This window comes from Sinohyriopsis cumingii, chromosome 19 (assembly GCF_028554795.1).
Source record: "Sinohyriopsis cumingii isolate HCF-2022 chromosome 19, ASM2855479v2, whole genome shotgun sequence".
Lineage (NCBI taxonomy): Eukaryota > Metazoa > Mollusca > Bivalvia > Unionida > Unionidae > Sinohyriopsis > Sinohyriopsis cumingii.
The window spans coordinates 42,159,372-42,182,554 of record NC_142979.1 but is presented as its reverse complement, the minus strand read 5'-3'; positions in this window follow the sequence as shown (position 1 = coordinate 42,182,554).

Sequence of the window (23,183 nt, the reverse complement as noted above, 5' to 3'; positions counted from 1 at the left end):
TGTACACTTAATTGATTATAAATTTATATGTAAAATCTTTTTACAATTATTTAATCAAGAGGTATTATATAATGTACCAACATTTGAGACTTTTTATACACGACAAAGAGGTACTTAAAAACGCCATCAGAACAATAATCACACCACCCAGGTCAGGGCAGAACAATTTAGTGTCAATATAATTATTGACGAATACGGCAGTGAATTTTTCTTATTGACACAGAAACAATTAAATGAACTGCAGCGAGAACATATTATTATGATTACTTGTGATAGAAATTAGATTATGAATTATGCACATTCTTGTATTGAATTTGATGAACTGTTGTCTAATTCTTGACATTGATGGGTATAACAATTTCATAGGATAAAAAATACATGCCAAGTCCAGACTTTTTAAAACTGATTCTATTAGACACAATCACTACTTTTATAAGTGATGTTACTACAGTCACTGACAGAACTTTCGTTTTCACAATCTGACATAATCTTTTTTCATTTTCAAATATGTGTGTTTGTAATCGTCATTTTATTTTTTTAATTTCAGAAATAATAGTATAATATTTTTGTGTTTTCATTATATATATATATATAGAGAGAGAGAGAGAGAGAGAGAGAGAGAGAGAGAGAGAGGATATTTGCTTGAAACGAGTGAATAACGGATATATTTCATCGAGTGGATGAAAAACTCAGTATTTTCACGAGTGGCAAAGCCACCAGTGAAAATACTAGAGTTTTTCACCCACGAGATGAAATGTATATGTTATTCACTCGTCTCAAGCAAATATTCTTTTTATTTTATGCTCACATAAGTTGGCTACCTAAAGTTTGTGACACAGTGAATTATCAGATTTCTTACGGTAATGTCAGCTGTTTACCGTACATGTTCTGCTGTGTTATGTGTACCTGCGCACACAACAAAAAAATAAACAGTAGCAAGATGACCTTTGTGTCTTCCATAGGGTCCTTTAATCAGATCTTTCTTATGGTTTTCTCGGCACTCCACGAGGTTTATCTTTTTGGCTGACATTCGTTGTGAATGTTTTTGTGTGGGTACCATTCAGTGAGATTGTATGTATAATATATGTTGATAAACTTCATCGCGCTACTGTTTATTTTAGGAGGCTCCACAAATTCTCTCATAGACATGCCCACAGCGAATCTTCTAAACAAAACGAATTTTTAGAATATTCAGAAGGTTGTCTATGCCTTTCAGTTTCAAATATCAAACCAATATCAAACCCCGGCGTGGTGAGGAGGTGTACATGAAATTGCCTTGGGCTGGACCGCCCATCAATTATCGACCCCATCGACAGTATGTCAGTCACGAGACTCGAACGCCGACCCTCGAGTATGAGAATCAGCCGCGCTACCACTGTGCTATGTTCTAATCTTACTGATATACATTTTAAATTTATCTATGCTAGATTGCTACAGCGTTAATTTATTTTCTGTTTCTAAACACTTTAAAATAATCACACATATTTCTGCACTGATAATGCCATTTTTGAAATACAACTATTTACATAGAGATATAAAAATAGATTAGCTGTATTGTACATGTAACATAGTACTAATATTAGTACCCTTACTCCTACCACAACAAATCAAGTTGAGGCTATGACATCGTAGCTACATGTAACGGCGTGTGTAACCACTGTTTCCACCTTGATTTTTGTCAATAAATTAGAAACCGTAAATATCCTTCTACTAGTTTGAACTATTATAAGATCATGTTACTTCACTGATATTAATTATTACATAGATGGTTAATTTATTAATTACGATGACAAAAAATATTAAGCTCCATGAAGAAAGAAAGCTACAGAGTTATATCCCTTGTTTGAGGTCATTCGCAGTAACAAGCGAGGTAACTACTGAACTATTCTGCCAGAATGAGACAGAGTTATCTCCCTTCAGTAATGCTGAAATGTTATAGTAATTTACATACTTGTCACCCCAATGATAGAGACCTTGAATTGATAAATTTACTCTTGTATTATGTGTATTTGTTGAAATTAAAAGTCTCCAAAATATTGTGTTTATCAACATAAATGATAGAATTGTCAGATCGATAAAGTAACTGTTCTATCATGATTATTCATCGGCAAAAAATACCGTACATACCTTGCGACTTGGGAATGTGCACAATTACTTTACAATATTAATAATTGTGCACTTTACCCACCAATGATATACATCTCAGAATGATCAAATAACATTTATATTTAGCTATGTAGAATGTGACACAAAAATTAAATAAATAAATAAAAAGTAATATATTATTAGTAGCAACACTACCGGATATATCTTATCTTGACAGAGTCATCTTCCTTAAACAATAATTAAAAATTCTCTTTTGTTTATATTTCTTTGAAAAAGCAGATTTGGTTATATTATTTGCGACATAATGTATTGAAGACCTGCAAATATCTAAATATTTGGCAGCGACATTTATTGATGGAAATATTATTTCCTCACCTGTCTCTACATTTACGGATACAACTGATCTTGCACTCTTATTATTTGAACCAGTATTACCAAAACTGCAATTCTGACTTGTGTAACAGGTCGCAGATTACATAAATTATTATTTTTGTATCTGAATTAATCTGATCGATCACAAAACCCTTCTGGATTAATCCGTTGAAGCATTAAAAAATAAATTTATGGAAGAAAAGTTTTTTCTTTCGAACATTAAATCTTAGATAACCAAAATTATTAACATCGCCGACTAAAAGTCATTTTAAGTCGACAGTGCCTGATTACACCATCATGGGATGCTTCATAATTTGTTAAGATATTATGTCTCACAAATTCTTTTTGTTCCATTGATTAATGATTATTTGTCTAAATTATTATTTTTAAAATCTAGCTAGATAATCTTTCATATTTCTTATAACTTTATCATTAATATCTTTTGAGCTCTCTGTATTTTTTTTACCATCACATTGCACACACAACTGCGTTTTTTCTCCTCCAACTCCAACACCACACTTCAAACATAGTTTTGGTCCTAAACTCCCTCTCCGTACACTTTGTAAATGATATCTGCAGAATTCATTTACACAAGATTTGTAATAAGGAGTTGTGGAATCTATCATAAGCCATATATCCTTGTCTTAATTAAAATATGGAAGAATTAACAGAGATTAAGATAAAGTCTTCTAAATAAAAATTTAATCTTGACAGAATATACCCCCGACTTACCGATGCGAGCTCCAGTTGATCCGACAAATACAAGTTTGATTAATACTATTCATGACGCCAAGAAAGAATTTAGTAAAGATGTTGCATCTCATGTGTGGTCGACGTTTAAAATCATACGCAACAACGATAGTGTCGACGATGTTATTAATGCTAGAATGAACGACAAACGAGCAGCAACGATTATTAATTATATATCGACAATCGAAGATATTTTTTTTTAGAGTGAACTTTATTTGTATTAGCAGAAACAAACAATGATACTTGGATTATCAGTGACAAACGTGACCCTGTCCTTCATAATGAACAAATTGGCGTACTAAGTAAAAATTCCAAACCAGGAATATTGACCAGTATTGACAAAATGTATTATGAAAGAGCGTATCCTGCAACGTCGCTTATTTATGGAATTTATCGGATAAATGTTAAACCCAGAGTTAATAATCTAAAACCGATGAAGTTTTCAAAATAAATTGTGTAGCCCAAGGAGTAACGGAACATTTCACAAACCGGCTACGTGGAAACAGTTTAAGGGACAAAAGACGTAAAATAATAAACGAGTGGGGAGAAATAGTTACAGATACCGGAGCATCTGTCCAAGACGTCGCTGAATAAGGAAAGAAATTACAATTTCCGATAATAGTAAGAATAATAACCGGAGAGATTTTATACGAATCAAAGAATAAATCGAAAAGAGCTTCGATTGAAATTATTTATCATAATGCGCATGCGTGGACTAATGCAGTAACTATATTTCCATGAAATCGAGATCTTAAATATTTCCAAGGACATATATTTGATTTTATTAACGTAATAAGTCAGAATGATCCTGTCTCCTTGTGGCTGTTTTAAAATTCCGATAATGAAAATTATGATCAGTTTGTACGGTCTAATATACATATTTATCGCACAGAATCTCTCCATGAAGAAATGAAAAATCTTGCGTTGAAATATGCCCATGACGATACTGAACAATTACCGAGTAATTGTTTTACCGTTCGTTCAGTTGCTGCTCATTTTGCTAGAGAGAAAAATTCGTGGAGGCCAACACGATTGGATTTTCTTGAAGAAATACGACACAGTTGTGTCGAAGACGGACACGGTGGATTATGGAATATGAATATGATTATATGATGTTATTTCAGTTGATTTGGTTGCATGTTTTCCGGGAATTTTTTTTTTTTGGTATGGTTCTAAGCATTTTGAGCGATTTGGACATCCCACACACGAAGTGACAAGAGTATCGATAAATGGACCATTACCGGGTTTGATTTGAATGGATTTGCTTGTATCGAGTCATTTAAGTTTGCTGAAAATCTTCATCCGATTTGTTATGTTTGGTTTGGCAATAATTTTTTCAAAACAAATGTGGGCACCAATAGTTTTATGACGGTATATGTTCGATGTAAAAATATTATCGTCGATTGTAAGTGAAGCAAATATATCATATCGTCCGCAGAATGCAGTTTGGTTACCGCAACAAAAGAAATATTCTGATGATGAAAATCCTGATATAATTGATTTTGAGAATAAAATCGCAAAAGATATTGGCAGAAAATAATAGGTAAATTCACACAAGGAGGATCATATAAACATAAACGACATTGTACAAGATTAATCATAGACTATGCTGAGCTCTATTTTATAATTGCTCATTCAACGAGCAGAGACACATTTATAAGTCGAAGTAATGTTAATTTATTAGACGGAACTAAATTAGGTACAATTGTGAGTTATTGACAGTGAGTCAGCACAGTTTTCTCATTTAAGATGTTCAATGCTCGCGATGTTTCGATGAATCTATTATCGGTGATAAAAAGGGTTTCCAAGTTTTTGTCAGAGTCGCCACGAATTCGTTTTATATCAGCTTGAATACAGAATTGATAGAGCAGCTACATATCGGCGCTTATGCATCATGGGGAGAATGGAAAATAAAACAAGACAATATACTCAATTATTCTGAATCCGCAGACGTTGCAATTAAGGGTATTTATGGCCCAAAAATATCAAATATCAAAACTATCATCAGCACCATCTGTATTTGATCATGTAGCTAGAAATAAAAGTTTATCTCAATGGGCCTGGAGGTTGTGGCAAAATAATTCGTGTGATCGAATAGTTCTTGAACAGTTGTTCAGAAATAGTTGCATTAACACCTACACACAGACTCGCAAGAGAAATGAGAGAAAGAAATATTAAATCATGCACCTGTCATAAATTCTTTCGATGGAAGAGAGATGCATGGACTCCTGAACAAATGAGAGAGAAATATATTCCAAGGATAATTGTTTGGGATGAAATATGTACAGTGTCGCTAGAAGTGCTAAAAATATTTCTTGATTAGTTATTGACAAAAAATACTGCTGTGATAATGTGCAGTATCAGGGCCAACCACCACCTTTTGTTGATTTGTCTCCACATAAATGGTTAAAGAATTTTGTAGATTATTATGAAGAAATAAATGATGATCATAGAGCACTTGATCCAGAATTAAGAGAGTTTAAGAAATTATTCAGACTACAACTGAATAAAATTCAATGTGAAATAATGCGTGAAATAATTTTAGAAACTACTATTAATATTTTTTTGGAATTTATGGAGACCAGATGATTTGACAGTTGCAAGTAGACATATTGTTTGTGATACACTTCAACAACAATTATTTATGTTGCATAAAGCCGATACACGACGAAAGAATTATCGATGTTGATATACCAGGATCGTCAGAAATACAAAATCTTGCATTAAATGATATTATTTTAGTTCCCTCCAGTGGATAAAACTCCATGGACGCTTGGATATACAATGACAATTCATTCATCACAAGGATTAAGCATCTATGATACAAATGTTTGGATCGTCGATGATCGATCGAATGGTTAAACTTAGTTTTCCTCACAGCGTCTCAAGTCAGAAGAATATCTCAGCTGCGGAGAATTGTAATAGACTTCACAGAAAATAATAATCAAATTCAGGAAACCGTTCCTGGTAATGGCGATCATAAAACAGGAAAAAAAATAATTATAAACAGTGTGACAAAAAATAATAATAAGCGGGACTTTGATTTCCATGCTGAATTTATCACGACATTCAAACAACGACAGAATAAACATTGTGCGAGCTGTAACACAGTAATGTTGTGGCAATATTCAACAAATAATCAAAGACAATATACTGTAGATAGAATTAATATTAGTATTGGTCATACACGCGAAAATGTAATGCTGACCTGTCTTGAATGTAATCGACGTTGAGGTGCTAGTTTACAAAAGTGAATGCGGTGGTGATTGTGTGTCTTCAGGAATTACTTGTCCATGCTAGAAAATGTATGTGTTGTAATACTCCAAATATGATATGTCGCTCTCGCTTTTACCGCCTTTAAGTTCACTAGGTTCATATAAATACCTGACAGTAACATTACAAGTCATGTCGTTGTATTGGTAGAGTATATGTTGGTTTTTTTGTATGTTTTTTTTTGTAATTGCATTAACGGGTTTCATGGCAGTTGTTCGAGTAATTTCATTATTTAATGCAGTTATCACACTTGGTAATCTAGCAACCCATTCTCGGGATCTCACATCTTTCTGAATTATTTCATTTGCATATTAATATTCAAATAACCGCTCAGTGTTCGATTAAATCTTCATCAACTGCCTGATCACGATGAATTGCGTCTGATTGTGACATTGCTTTGCTTTATCAACGATGATACCACACCACGAAATTCCCTGCCAGGATCAACCTGTAGCAACTGTGGCCATCGCAAGGGTCCACGTTGATAAATTCGTTCAAAAGCAGAAGAAACTTCAGTTGCTGTTTTAGTTGATAACGGCTCTGCTTCCATATCTACTCGCAACTTCAACGACAGTTAACGTGCATTTGTATGTTAAGTGACCTCTTCCAATTTTAATAGTATCATGTGGCAAAAATAAAATATCTGCTTGATGAACGTCATTAGGCGTGCTAACATCAAAATTTGCATGCTGAATTTATTTTAGGTGGTGTTAGTTAAATTTGCCATATTGCCTGTCATGCTAACCATTTTGCAGCAACATAACGTGCAACATTGGCTACATCAGCGAGTTTACTAATCGCTGCTCTACCTTTCCAATATCCTCTTAGGCTATAATAAATTTATTCCATTATAATAATAATCAGTTGATTAATTACCGGCTCCGAATAATATTTTACCTTTCATCGCAGATATTATAAGCCAATTGGCCAATGATTCTTTGAAAGATATATTTTTATGGAATTTAATGCATGAATCAACTACACATCTGTAATATGTCGTTGTTGCAGATCTTTACTTTTATAAGCTACATCATGATCATGACATGCTTTGTCAATCGTGTTTATTGGATACTCTCCAGGTCTTGGTTGATCAAGTCGGATATCAAGTCGGGTTCCAGGACCACACTAACTATATCATGGAAGATGTTTTTCTCCTGGGTATTTAGCCCATATAGTTCCTGGTAATTTTCCTAATGAAGTAGCGATATCACCATTAATGTTATTATTAGAAAGAAATTTATATTTACTTGTACCACCTTTTACACATTTACCTGTAAGTGTACACATTTATTTTTTGTTATTATTGTTCTTAATCCACTTGTTGGGGTGGATGCTCTACATCAAACACAATATAAATTTATATTATTTATTATACTTGTGCAACATGGATGTCATTGATTTCTCAGCAACACGAAAACAAGAGCCAGTAAAACATATCTGCATTACCGAATTTCAGGAGAATGATAACAATAGGTCCATCTGAATTGGATAAAACACAATTATTACTTAATTTCATAATGAGATGGCTCAAATGGGATAAGTTGTATTTAGAAGCTCCGTCAGTTGATTATCAGAGATGTTATGACGTGCTTAAATAATTTAATAAAAATGCAAATATTTTGGACGAAGAGAGTGTTGATATTATTAATTTTATAACTGATATTGATGAAGCACCATCCGTAAACTATCAAATCCAGGAAGAATATTTTCTAGAGGCAGACATAAAAATACTGATGTGATTTATGTTACACAGCGATATACACAAATATCTAAAGTGATCAGAGATAACTGCAATATTTTAGTTGTGTTTAATGGAGTCGATACACATACTCTGCGAAATATTCATCAGACTTAGTGCAGCAGTGACAATGACATGATTAGGTTCAAAAACTTCTTTTCAAAAGCACAATCTGCTACACACGGATTTATAACAATACATTTACATGATCATCGGTCAAGATATCGTATCGGTCTTGATAAAGTGTTTGGTTGAGAGATTGATATAATAATGATTTAATTACTCATACATTTATAGCAGCAGAGAGGGTGCGACCTCAATAAAACGTTCGTCAGGTAAACGAAACGTGCATACAAATTATGAAGAAAAAAAACAAGCAATAAAAACAAAGTAAAAAGAAAATGCTACCCAATTAGAGAAACTCTCTGTAAGTTAGAAGCTTCGGTTTAGCGTTGTTGACTTTTTATGTTTAATTTTCGTAGGAAGCTTTATGTTTCCAAAATAACGTTCTAGCAAAGGCCTCTGTTCACCCTCTCTGCTGCTTGGAAGTTCATTATGCATGTCAGAGAGAGGCTGACTTAGAGGATAATTGTTTTATTGCTTGCTTAAATATTATTATACACTATAACCCCATTTTGAAAATAAAATCTGTAATTTTTTTTATTTTACTCCCATTAAATATACAGTATTTCACTTCCTGGCCTCATAGAAGCTCTGCATGTTATATGAATTGAAGAAATATTTATATTTTATCTTTTGATGAAACACTTAAGTTCATAAACAAATTTTCATTTCTTTCTTGTTATGTACATTCGTACATTGGTCATTCTGCAATTTGTCTCTTTTCTTGGCAGCCGTGGTTGCTCAGATTTTAAGAGCATTTAATTTCAATTCCAGGGTCATTAGTATTTTGTCTACGTAAGCCAGCATGGGGCCTTGGTCGGCTTCATGTGTCCTTGTGAAGGACACTTAGCACCCATTTCCTCAGGACGATAGTGTCAATATTTTGCTAAAACTGTCATTAAAACCCACCCACAAAAACATTTATGTTTACATTTTATTCATTATTCATTCATTTTATCTCTTATTTACCCCATACCCTTTTCTAATTCTGTTTATCTGCCTGTTCATTTATGTATTTATAACTAGTTTGTGCATTCATCAAAATGGAAATGGTGAAATGTTGAAACTGCCAGTTACATTTTTTATCATTAGTAACAGAAGTCAGAATTAAGAATCATCTTAATAAACTGATAGTAAAAATATCCATCGTCATACAATTTTGATGTAGAAAGTGATGAAAATAATACTTTAATCATGAAAGAAAAACAACTGCTAAATATGTTTTACATTTATTGTTAAATATGGACTGGGTATTGGGGATCACAAATAATTGTTTTTCATGTTCAGAGTTGTTTCTGTTGAATATGCTTCTCATTATGTACAACATGTCAGGAAAAGGACATAGCCATTCAGCACAGAATGTTTCATTTTCTTTTGATAATTTCACATTATACATTTTTGTTAAAATTCTAACTTCACATTTTTGGATAGGCATTCTGTTACAGTCCCATGAATCATAAGCTATCCACAAACTTGATTGTCATTTTAACTTTTTAATTTTTTTTCATAAACCTATCAAGTATGAAATCTTTCCTGAACGACATTTTTCATCAGTGTAAGGTATGAACTTTACCTCATCATCTGAAACATCTTAACAAATGTTTTGAAGAGCAAATGGCAGTAATAACTAGAAAAATTATTTTGGATATTTAAAACTAAAATTGCTGGATGTCAAGACTTGCCTGTCAAATGTTCATGAACTCTACATTGTTTTCAGTCATTTCTCCCTCACATATTCTTGTAAAGTTAAATGTTTACAATCTTCTGGAACATCGTACATTCTATATTTTTCAATATTGATTCTCTATATACTAGTTTTGCAATCATACCCATTGCATATTAAAATGCTTTAATACAATCTATTCCTTTTTATCTCGTGTAGATTGATTGAATATGCAAACAAAACATGATCAAATGTATCTGGCTATATTTGATTGGTGTTGATAGATTTTTAATTCTATGACTGAACCTTATTCAGGCTTTATATCTACAGCGTAACATAGTCTTTTGTGTTCTGACAATTTTTCTGGTGTAATGCAATAATTTAAAGCACTTTTGGTACATACATTTCTGCCAGTGATGTCATTTGATCTGTGATGATACTAATCTTGATGAATCTTTTGTACCTTCCAACTTTATAATCATTAGGACTACCATATTGAATTGTAATTAGCATGTCTTTCTCTCACTATTTTAGTATTACTAACTAGATTCATCTTCAGAGACTTACTTTTATGGTAATGATTTCTATCCTCAAAATTACTCTTTCTCCCAAGTTGCCTTGCAAAAAGGTCCAATATTTAGGTCTTCCTGTGCTTTTATCGAACCAGATAATCACATTCTTGCAATAATAAACTTCTTTATGTATAGTTAAATATCATTAAAACATTTATCCAGATCTTGACTATTCCCACCTTCAAATCCAAACTCATTTACATTTCTTTTAAACGAGACTCTTAAATCCTTTCATTATGATTCTTTTAAACTCTTAAATTTTAAATTTTTGAATTTATCCTCAATTGTTTTCCATTTTGAACATTTGTTAAAGGTAGTTACATTTTTTTTCGTCTCACTTTTGTTGGAATAGGTGCATGAATTGTCAATATCTTTAATCTGATTTATTGAAGTATACATTTGTTTGACATTATTAAATGTACAGAACTACTTCACTGCTTTAGGTATTGTGTCCTGCATCAGTGTTTCTGTATACTGTGATGTGATACTCAGATCAAAATCTCATTTTGATTGTAACTTTCCTCTTTCATGAATAGGTATTTTTCTATGACATAGTACTCCAGTGACCTTTGACGAGACATTGCCATTAGTAGCTACATCAAAAGAAAAGCATACCACGTCATTAGATATGGCTGTTCACTTTGACGCCAGCTTCTTCATACGTTTTAAGAACCTGATGGAAAATGCTGTTTTCTAGCTTACAAATGGTGCATGTACGGATGTTCAATATATTTAGAGACCTACTTCTATGGTAATGATTTATATACTCCGCTTGCTCTTCCCACGAATGGATTGTCTAAAAAAAAAAGTCTAATCTTTAGGTCTTGCTGTGCTTTTACAGAACCCGATTATCACATTTTTTCCAATAATGATCTTCTTTAACTATGATTAAATATCAGGAAAGTATCCTCAGGACAAGTCTGAAAAAAAGACACTACCAATATTACATCATAAACAGGTTAAAAGTTACCATTGGGTTTATGTTTTGTATTTCAAAGTGATAATAATACTCTATATATGTATCTGTATTGTTACAATATTGTTATATTTACAATATTGTTATATTTACAATATTGTTATATCACCAAATCAGTCCATCATACTAATGATATCTGTTAAATATCAAAGCTGCAGTAACCTTGTGTAGCGTGGTCCAAAGTGATTGCCAACTATTTTCAGAAGTGGTGACTCAGTATGATTTATAAACTTGCTTCCACCAGTGTATCTACTGATGCTCACAAAGAGACAGCCATCAGCCATTTCATTCTTCCCAGTATGTAACCAAGGCCAAAATAGCAGCTTAGGTGCCTGTGGGCACGTGACATGTGATTCACGGCTGACATCTTGTGGTCAGTGAAACTGCAGGTACAAGCACATCTGGATTTTCCTGCTAAGCGTGACAGAAACGTGGGAGGTTCATCCTCAGCAACAACAGTGATACCATCACTGTTTCGGGCGCAAGTTTCTCTGTAGTAAAACTCCATGGTGACGGACCATGGGCTGCACTCTCGATTTGTATAAATGGTGGCATGTGAACGCAGAACAACAGTGGCATCCAAGTGGTTAGTATTGAATACGAGAGCTTCTTGTGTCCCTGAGGCCTTGGAGGATGCCACCTAGTGCAAGGACCTCAACTTTGATGTGCATGCCAATGGCACCTTAACCATTCTTGGATTCCTGAATTAGAACCCTTGGCAACATAAAAAACATGGCTGAGAGGCCAGGTAATTCCAAGGAATGAAGACACATGGAGTCAATAAAATAAGTGTCCAGCTCATGCTCAGTGCATTCCAATTCCAGCTTGGGTTGGGTGAGGCCACAGCCCAGATAGCTATTGACCATTGGGGTTACCCTATAATCAGAGGTCAGCTGGGAATAATTTCACTTTAACTGTAGCAGCAGACAGTAAGGCATCTAATGCAGTCTATACGTGATTATTTCTACAATGCTGCTGCAGACATTGTCGATGCACCCTCTCCATTGGCTCTGCCATGTATATACAATGAAGAGCCAATGCACATATGCATCAGTGAGGGTAAGACCTGGTTCTTTTTTTTAAAAAAAAGATATGCTTTGTCGTATCTCACTCCTTGAACAAAAACACCCCCAATAGCTCGAAGTCAGTGACCACGACATTGTGAGGGCCAAAATGATCTGGGAAAGCAATGACATCTGCTTTAACTTCTTAATAGGCATGGGGGTGCATCAAGGTGAAAAGCTGGAGATCCACGTGAATGGGCTTACCCGAACTTGGGCGGTTACTGGCAAACAGTAAAAAAACAACCTCAACCTATTTGTCAAGGAGTGACTCCATACCCAAAGCTCAACTATTCGCAAGACTTTTAACTCACCAGAGTATCAAAGGTAGAGGCCACCCTGCAAGCAGCACTGAGACCTCTACAAGAAGTATCATCATACCGCCAGCATGGTCCACGGTGCCCTGACTGTTGTGTCCATGGCGAGCGGTGTCGCCATACTAACCTCCATTGTCTCGTCGCTAATCGCAGTTTGCTTGAATTGTATATCCTTGGACTGTGGCCTGTGATGACTGATCGGGGTGTATTCCAAGCCTCAGATTCAACGAGTAGGCTAAAACATGACAAAATCCATGTCCTGGCAGAGGCCAAACTCAACACTATCCTGGACCATGTATCCCAGGCTCTGCATCATCGCTTCATCTCCGAGGAAGAGTTTTGACTCATCCTCGATGATCGCAGCAGGTATGAAGTGGTTAAGATCTGCACGAATGCACAGGTGGCACATGCTGACAGATCCTTCCACGAGGCGGCCAAAAACAGTGCAACCTGGGGGGGGGGGGTGTCATCTCGCTGTCAGAGTCGACAGCTCTTCTGAGTCATGCAAGTCCTCAAGCCAATATACATGCTCCATAAATTTCTCTTCAAAGGAACTAAAAAAAAAGTTTTCTCAGGGGAATTTTGGAACGATTTGTACAAGGTAAGGGCATTGGGTCCTGTCATATCAGGTAAAATCGATGATTCCCTGACAAGTTAAATAAGTTAAATAGTCGGCTGCTGCAAATAAGGTCTCGAAGGTTTCTCGTGGTTCATTGTAGTCCTCAAATTTCATCTTCAGGATAGTCACTTGACTCATCACAATCAAAGGTGATGCCTCCATCGCTAGAGGACTGCTCCCCAAACCTGCCTTCCTGCTTATGCTTCAGGTTTTCAATGATGATATCCCACAGACACGCCGAATCTTGATTTTTGTCTCCCACCTGATACTATGCTGCCATGACCGCCGGCCTAGACCCACCCCTCAACAACTTAGTGACTTTGCAATATGTCAAATATGGTCTCAAACCTCGTACACCCACGTGATAGTATGTTACGATGACGCCAAGACCTGCCTAGACCCACACCCTACAAGTTCGCAGGATCTTTAGTGAAAGTCACACAGGTATGTGCATTTACTCAAATTAAAATAAACTTTCATTTTTATTATAACATTTAATGCGAAAATAGTTTAACCAAAGCCTATTCAATCATGAATGTTTTATGCTCTGCACATTAAATGTCATACAAAAAAAAATTTTTAAAAAATTAAGAGACATTAATTAATTATCGTTACGAACTTTTACAATGGTAGCCACTTACTAAACTTGGTCAACAAAGAGATCACGAGATCTGTTATAACAAATAACAGTGTTTTATATCTTTTATTGCGACATCACATTGTGCGACATTCAGTATCCGGTCGATACTGGATCTCACCTTAAGGTTAATATCGTCCAAAAATGTTTACATGAATTAGCATTACATTTGCTGTATTTCTCGGGGGTGTAAATACGGAGTCGGCACACAATAAAGTCGGCCTTAACCTTGATCTTGTATGGCTTCGTAGCTTGTATGGCTTGTATGGCTTCGTAGCACTTGTTTTTGAACAACAGCCAATAACCTCCGTTTCGGACACAAAGTTTGTAATCTTTTGTTGTCTTGTACGGGTTTGTCACACCTGTTGTTATTGTTCAAGAAATATTTAATCCAAATATGTTTTGCTAACTCATCAGTTAAATATTAATGAGTATGCAAACTTTGTCGGTTTGATTAACCGTTAGGATAACAGTCAGTCTTTTGTAAACCGACATTTATACCTATATTTAAAATTAAATGATCATATCAATGCATCCAGGGGTATGGAGTGTTCAATAGTAGTAAATGCAAAGCAGCATGGACTTGCTTGTGATTCATTTTACTCATCGCAACACAGTTTGTAATACAGGTATGTTACAATCATTTGTTATTACCCACTTTTCGTTTACAAATGAAGCTTACAATATATATTGCTCAATTGTTTTTTTATCGTAACTGAAAATAAAGAGAAAACTATTTTGAACTTATTTGAAATTCAGCCTTTGGTCAAATCGAAATCAAATTTTTTGTCTTGGTTTTATCAATTGAATGATAATTAGTATCAATTTGGCAATGAAATATATATGTCTAAACCCTATACATCAGTTTGACTTATATAATCCATTGATTAAAAAGAGAAAGGTTTGCGAAAAACATATACATAGAGTTCAGTGTACCCGTTTAAAGACAGGGCCGACTTCACCAGTACTGGGCAGAGTATTCCAAGGGAGAGACAAATGCTTCAAAACTACTGTGACAGTATGCGCACATATATGGTCCGATTAACGACTGATTTAGTGACTAATTTATTTAGCGTATTGTCAAATTTAAATTAGTTAAATTATTTAATAAATCAAATTTAAATTATTTAAATCAAACCTAAAAATATAGCATGTTGTTATTTAGCTTGTCAACTGTTACTATTGGAATTAATTAAAGTATATATCAACGTAGTCATGCAGGCGCAAATATTACTTGTTCAACATATTAATAGTAATGTATCTTAATAAAATTAATCTAATCGTCAATGTTGAATGTTCGGCACCTTAAATGTCATAAAAAATCTCTATAATAATGTTATGTTTAGTTCCATTCTGTATTGCTTCTAATTGTGTATCTGCAATCTGTATATCTGACATGATCGTGTTCACATAGCACTCAATTCTACTATCCATGTTCATCTCACATATGTTCGTCTGTCTGTATGCTCTCAATAATGTATCTGCTACAATTAACTCTTTTCCTGGACAATATGCTAAGTCAAAACTGTACTTCTGCAGTCTTTAAACGCATTCTCTGACGGTGCGGCAGATAGAGGTTTCTTGAGGATTGATTCCCGAGGTTTATGATCCGATTCAACTTTTACTTCACGACCATAAGAATGTTGATTAAATCTTTCAAGACCAAATAGCACAGCAAGCAGTTCGTTTTCGATCTGTGCATACCTTGTGTCTGCATCTGTCAAAGACATTGACTGCATCAACACTGCCCCAAGTCCTGATTTTTATGCATCACAATTAACAATGACGGGCTCCTTAACATCGAAGTATTTCAACACAGGTTCTTTTCTTAGAATCTGTTTGATCTCTTCAAATGCACGTTTCTGTGCAGTTTCCCAAACAAATTCAGTGTCACTTTTCAAAAGTTCTCTGATTGGCTCTGTCGCTGTAGACATATTTGGGATAAATTTCACTAGGTAGTTGACTGTACCCAGTAATCTTTCAATTCCTTCCTTGTCCGTCGGAGCAGGCATATCGGTGATTGCTATTACTTTTTCTGGGTCAGGTTTAATACCTGATGATGTCAACATTTGTCCTACGTAGCACACTTCTGTTAATCCAAATTGGCATTTTTCCAAATTCAGTGTCAGATTTATTTCCTGGCATCTATTTAAAACATTTTTCAGTTTTCCATCATGATCTTCCTTTGAAGTTCTCCAAGCAATTATGTCATCTATATCAGTCTCCACCCCAGGCAGATCCTCAAACCTCAAAACTCTGTGCCATGCGTTTCTGGAACACTTCTTGATCATACTTATTACCAAAAGGCATTCTCAGCAATATCTACCAAATTGGCTGTTAAATGTTGTCAATAATTGGCTTTCCTCATCCAGGGGTATTTGCCATTAACCATGATTGGCATCTAATTTGGAGAAAAACTTAGCTCCAGCCATCCTTGTGGTTATATCTTCAATTGTAGGAAGTTAATAATGCTCTCGGTTGAAAGCTTGATTCAAGTTTCTCGGATCTAGGCAAATTCGTAGTTTTCCGGACTTCGGTTTTTCAACAACTACTAATGAACTGATCTATTCTGTTGGTTCGTCTGCTTTCCGTATTACATTTTTCCGTTCCATCTCTTCCAAAGTTGATTTAAATGGTTCTCGTGAAGCTGTAGGAACCGTCCTTGGTGGATTAATGACAGATTTCACATTTGTGTCAATTGCAATATGATATTTTTGTTTCAGGCATCATAGACCTTTGGACACACCGGGAAATTCTTTCACGATATGATTATCCTTATTCCTGTGAACATTGCAAACTACTTGCATTAAGTGCAAATCTTGAGATGCTTTGAACCCAAGAATAAGCGGTTGGTTTGTTTTTGTGACATAAAAATCAAGTTCTTGATTCATGCAATTTAATTTGCATTTGCCCATGACAACTATTTTGTCACCAGAGTAGCTTTTGAGACAGGTCTTAGCTGGTTTTACTTCAACGTTGTCAATGTTCATTGTTTCGAAAATGTGATTTGGTATGATGTTTACTTGTAAGCCAGTATCAATGTTAAATTTGACATCAGTACCATGAAGAGTGACAGTGATTTAGCATTCTTTGTCACTGATTTCAGTGTTTGCCTTTGTCACTGTTCCCACAAAAGATGTTTCTTCCTCTTCACTTGAGTATTTTTGCATACTATGCACCCGTTTTGTCTTGCAGCATTTCATAAAATGATGCTGTTTTCGACACTTGTAGCAAGTTTTTCCATAGGCTGGACACCTACCTTCTGCATGTTATTTGCCACATTTACCACAGTTAAATAATCTGGAGTCTGATTTCATATATAACATTTTCGCTTTCTTTGGTTGTGCCATTCTCTTTTCTTTTTTCTTCATTTTCACACCATGAACTTCTGATGCAGCTGCTTCATTTTGCATACTTTGAATCTGCTTTCTGGATTTTTCATCTGCTCTGCAGATAACCAGAGTGCTTTTTGTTATGTCATTTGATCTTCTCGTGAAAGTTTTTCTTTTTCTTTTTCAGAATGAGTCCAACATACAATTCTATCTCTAATCATTTCATCCTGTAGATTTTCAAATGTGTAGTTTTTTGCAATCAATTTAGGTTCAGTTACATATCGGTAAATGGTTTCATTCTTTGTTGGATTCTTGTATTGAATCCGTGCCTTTCTACTGTAATGTTCTGCTTCGGACTGCAATAGTCCTCACACTTCTTGATAAGTGGAGCAATTTTTTCAGCTTCATTGGCCTTAAATGTAAATGTGTTGAAAATGTCTCTACCATCCTGACCAATAATGTATAGGAAAGCACTGAATTTTTCTTTGTCTTCTTTGTCTGCAAGTGCAACATATAAGTAAAACTGCATAGTCTGCTTCCATCTCTTCCAAGTGTCTGCTAGATGGTGGGAATTAAAGTCCATTTCAGATGGCTGACTGAGTTTTTCCGTGATGTCACAATTAACACATAAACTTGTGTATCCGAATTTCAGTATTGTTATGGAGATATACTTCTTAATGGTATAAATCCAAATTATTCCAAACGTTTCACTTCTGACATCATGTTATGTTTTGCTAAATAACAACAACAAAAAAACCAATGGTTTGACCTAACTACTTTAATGGCTAGATTACAACTGAATTTTTTTTTTATAGAGAAAACATACAGACTAGTTATGTTATCATAATGCATATATGGTTAGATCTGAGTGAGAGCCTGGAGCTGACCTCAGGTGACCTGTAACTGTCAGATCTTTTGTAGCAACAGAATGCTGCTACCATATATTGCTACAGCTAAACTTGTTCATCCTATGGACTCTTTTTATAGGGTACCCAGTTTGGTCAAGAAAAGATCACATCGAATATTTACTGCTGATAATGAATAAATATAAATTAAACATTTAATTTTTGTCCGTATCGAAAGAAGGAATACGACAAGGCAAAGACGGACAGAAATACAACATTTTATACTAGAAAAAAATACATAAGAATTTAAAATGTTTGCTTTCTCTGTATGCTTATCTTTTATTACAAAATAATATCTAAGTCAATTAATATTACGGCCTTACAAGGACAAAAACGTCTTAAACTTGGAATAATGGAAAATCTTTACAGTTGATACAATATTTATGGTATATCGATAAGAAGTACGACTGACACAGATTTGCAAGATTCAACACATCCATTTTACTTTACGATAATTATATAGATACTTTATTTATTTATTTATTTCCATCCATATTCTATTATTATTACTTCAATTACTATTGAATACAAGCACGTGCATATACATCTGAGTGATATTTAAAAGAAGCAAACAATTCCTCTTGACGATAAACACACGTACATTTTCTGTTTAACAAATCCGCTGCGATCATTTAGATTAGTGTTTTGCCATAAGGTACTGCTCTACAGTTTCGTATTTTGCAAAAGGGTTAGAATTTTTAAGAAAAAGAATTTCCCTGGGTTTCGTCAATGGTTTTACTGGCTATTTAAAAAAGACCTTATATATCGTAGGTATTGTTCAAAGAACCTTTAATTCCCTTTATTTTGGTGTAGGACTGATGTGTGTAACATGGATTATATAATATACAGCTTGGCCTTACTCCAGATGTGTATTTCAAAAATATGCTAGCTCGACTTGGTCATTTTCACTTCCTGAACTTCAGAGGAAAACTGTTTAAGCAGCAGAGAGGGTGAACAGACCATAGAATTCCGACAAAACAAATAAAACAAACAAATAAATCATCTCGTAGAAAGGTCAAGATTTTACAAATGAACTTTTCCTTGAGATGTTTTATTTCTGCAATGACCGATTGTACTAATAAAACCTCAGTTCGAAATAGTAGCTGAAAAAATAAAGTACTCTACGTGTTTATTTATTTCTTGTTTATTTTTTTGACGACCAACGTTGGTAGGTACCCTCTCTGCTGCTCCCCCTGTTACCCAAATATTTTATCAATACCCACACGATATCTTGTTCTTGGATCATGTAAATTTATTGTTATAAATCCATGCGGGGTAGCTTGCGCTCGTGAGAAGAAATTTTTGAATTTAATTATATCCATGTCACCACCACACCAGGTTTGATGAATATTTCGCAGCGTGTGTGTGTCTACGCCATTAAACACAACTAAAATGTTGCAGTTGTCTCTGATCACCTTCGGAATTTGTGTATATCGTTGAGTAACATAGATCACGTCTGTATTTTTGTGTCTACCTCGGGAAAATATTCTGGCTGGATTTGATTGTTTATCTAGCATCACATCGTCGTATACAACTAAATTATTAATAAATCCGTCTATGGAATCTACGGATGGTGCTTCATCAATATCGGTTATAAACTCTATAACATCATTATCTTCATCCAGTAATCGCGCGTTTTCATTGAAATCTTTAAGTACATCATAACATCGCTGATCATCAACGGATGGTGCTACTAAATATAATTTATCCCATTTCAACCATCTCATTATCAGATTAAGTAATAATTGCGTCTTACCCGATCCAGATGGTCCTATGATAATCATTCTGATGGAGTTCGGTAGCGCAGGATGATGCTTAACTGGCTCTCGCTGTCGAGTTGCTGAGAAATCAATTATATCCATATATATTATAACATGAATTTATATTGTTTACGCTGTAGAGTTAAAACTCCAACTACTGATTTAGCCACGGTTATAACAAAAAATAAAAAAATAGCGTACGGTGGAAAATGTTCTATATGCGGTAGAAAGAAATTTTCGTTTTTACCTAATAAGCGGGGTGGTGATATTGCTAATTTGATGTCAAAGTTTCCAGGTGCTCCATGGGCTAAATATAGTGGAGAAAAACATCTACCAGGATATAATTATTGGGGTCCTGGTACCAGACTTGATATCAGGCTCGATGATCAAGATCAACCAAAACCAGGCGAGGAACCAATAAACGCTATTGATCGAGCTTGTCATGCTCATGAAGTAGCTTATAAAAGTCAAAATCTACAAGATAGGCATATTGCAGATGTAAAATTAATTCATTCATTAAATTCTATAAAAAATAAAAATATTAGAGAATCATTAGCTAATTGGTTAGTAAGATCCTCGATGAAAGGTAAATTAGTGATTGGGGCTGGTAATTAATAATGGAATCAATTTATTATTCGCCGAGAGGATACTGGAGAGGCAAAGCAGCAATTGGTAAACTCGCTGATGCAGCAGCGGTTAAACATTCTACTGCTAGCGCGTGGTTGTCCAGGCAGGCAATATGGCAAATTTATCTACCACGTCCTAAACAAATTCAGTACGCGTATTTCGATGTCAGTGTTCCTAATGAAGTTCATCAAGCTGATATTCTGTTTTTACCGCATGATACTGTGCGTGGAAAAACGTACAAGTACGCGTTAACCGTAGTTGATGTTGCAAGTAGATATAAAGAAGCAGAGCCGCTATCAGCGAAAACATCATCTGAAGTAGCCGATGCGTTTGAACGAATTTATCAACGAGGTGGTGGACCACGAGGTGGTCTACGATGGCCACAGCTACTACAGGTTGATCCTGGCAAGGAATTTCTTGGTCCAGTATCATCGCTGATGAAACAACATAATACCAAAATACGACGAGGTCATACTGCAATTCATCGTGATCAAGCAATTGTTGAGCGATTTAATCGAACACTTGCTGAGCGGTTATTTGGATATCAATACGCGAGGGAATTTATTCAGGATAAAAGATCTCGCGAATGGGTTGCAAGATTACCAGGCGTGATAGCTGCATTAAATAATGAGATCACACGAACAACCAACATGAAACCCATTAGCGCGGTCACAAAAAAAAATATACCAACACAACGAAAAGATGCTGGAAAACAAAAAATATTAGGTGATGTTACAGTCAGATATTTATATGAGCCTGGTGAACTTGAAGGTGGTAAAGCGAGAGCAACTGATCCTATTTGGAGTGTTACCACACACAAAATATCTACCGTGACAAGATCCACTGGAAGAAATGTAGGTGTTTCCAGACCTGCAATCTACAGATTAGATTCGGCCGCTCCTCAACGTGGATTTACACGTGAACAACTACAAATAATTCCCGCGGATACACAACTACCACCGCGATCACTTCAGTGATTTCGATCACATAACTAGCGCCTCTACGTCGATTACACTCAAGACAGGTTAACATGGTATTTTCTCGTGTATGACCGCGACTATTATCTTTTCTATCTACGGTAAATTGTCTTGAATCATTACTCGAATATCGCCATAACATTATACAATTACAACTGGTGCAATGATTGTTCTGCTGCTGTTTTAACTCAATAATAAATTCAACATCAAGATCAAAGTCACGTTTATTTTTTTTATCAGATTGTTTGTATCCGATTAATTTTTTTCTTATTATATCATCATCGATGATGTTAAATTTATCAACGATTTCAGGAATTATAATTCTACGTAATTGAGATATATTTCTGACCCTCGATACCGCCAAATAAACTAAATTTGACCACTCGATGCGATCGTCTACAATCCAGACTCGTGTATCAGAAATAGTTAATCCCTGAGACGAGTGGATCGTCAGAGCGTATCCCAACACCCATGGAGATTTGTCAGCGTGTATTGCATCTTCGACCACACTGATATCAACGGCGACAATATCATTTAATACGAGATTTTGATTCTCAGTCTGTCCTGGAATATCAACATTAATATTCTGTTTTCGTGTATCTGATGGTCTATAACACAACGGTACGGGTAGTTCTGAATATTTTTCTTCATGCAGCTGAAATAACTGTTGTTGTAAAGCGTCTCTGATTATTTTTCTACTTGCTACGATCAAATCGGTGGGTCTCCATGAGTTCAAAAAATCACTCATTGATGTCTCTGAGATCACTCCACGTATTATTTCACACTGAATTTTGTTTGATTGTAATCTGATTAATTTTTTAAACTCCTTCAAATTTGCATCAAGAGCTCTATGATCATCATCTATTTCTTCATAATAATCAACGAAATTTTTTAACCAATCATGTGGAGATGGTCCAACAAAAGGCGGCGGTTGACCATGATCGCCACACATTATTATGGCGGTATTTTTCGTCAACAACCAATCAAGAAACATTTTTAATGTATCCAATGAGACCGTACATATCTCGTCCCAAATAATTATTTTAGGTATATATTTTTCTCCCATCCGTTCAGGAGTCCATGTATCTCCGCGCCACCGAAAGAAACTATGATACGTACACGATTGTACTTGCCGTTGCTTCATCTCACGTGCAAGTCTATGTGTGGGTGTCAGCACGATTATATCTGAATTTCTAAAAACATTAATCGTTCGAGTTGTTTTGCCGCATCCACCAGGTCCATTGAGATATACTGTCTTATATCTGGTTATTGGATCACTCAACGATGGTGCTTTCGACATTTCTGATATTTTATTACCCTCACGATAAAAATCTCTCACTGGAACATCTGCTGATTCTACATAATTGTGTAATAG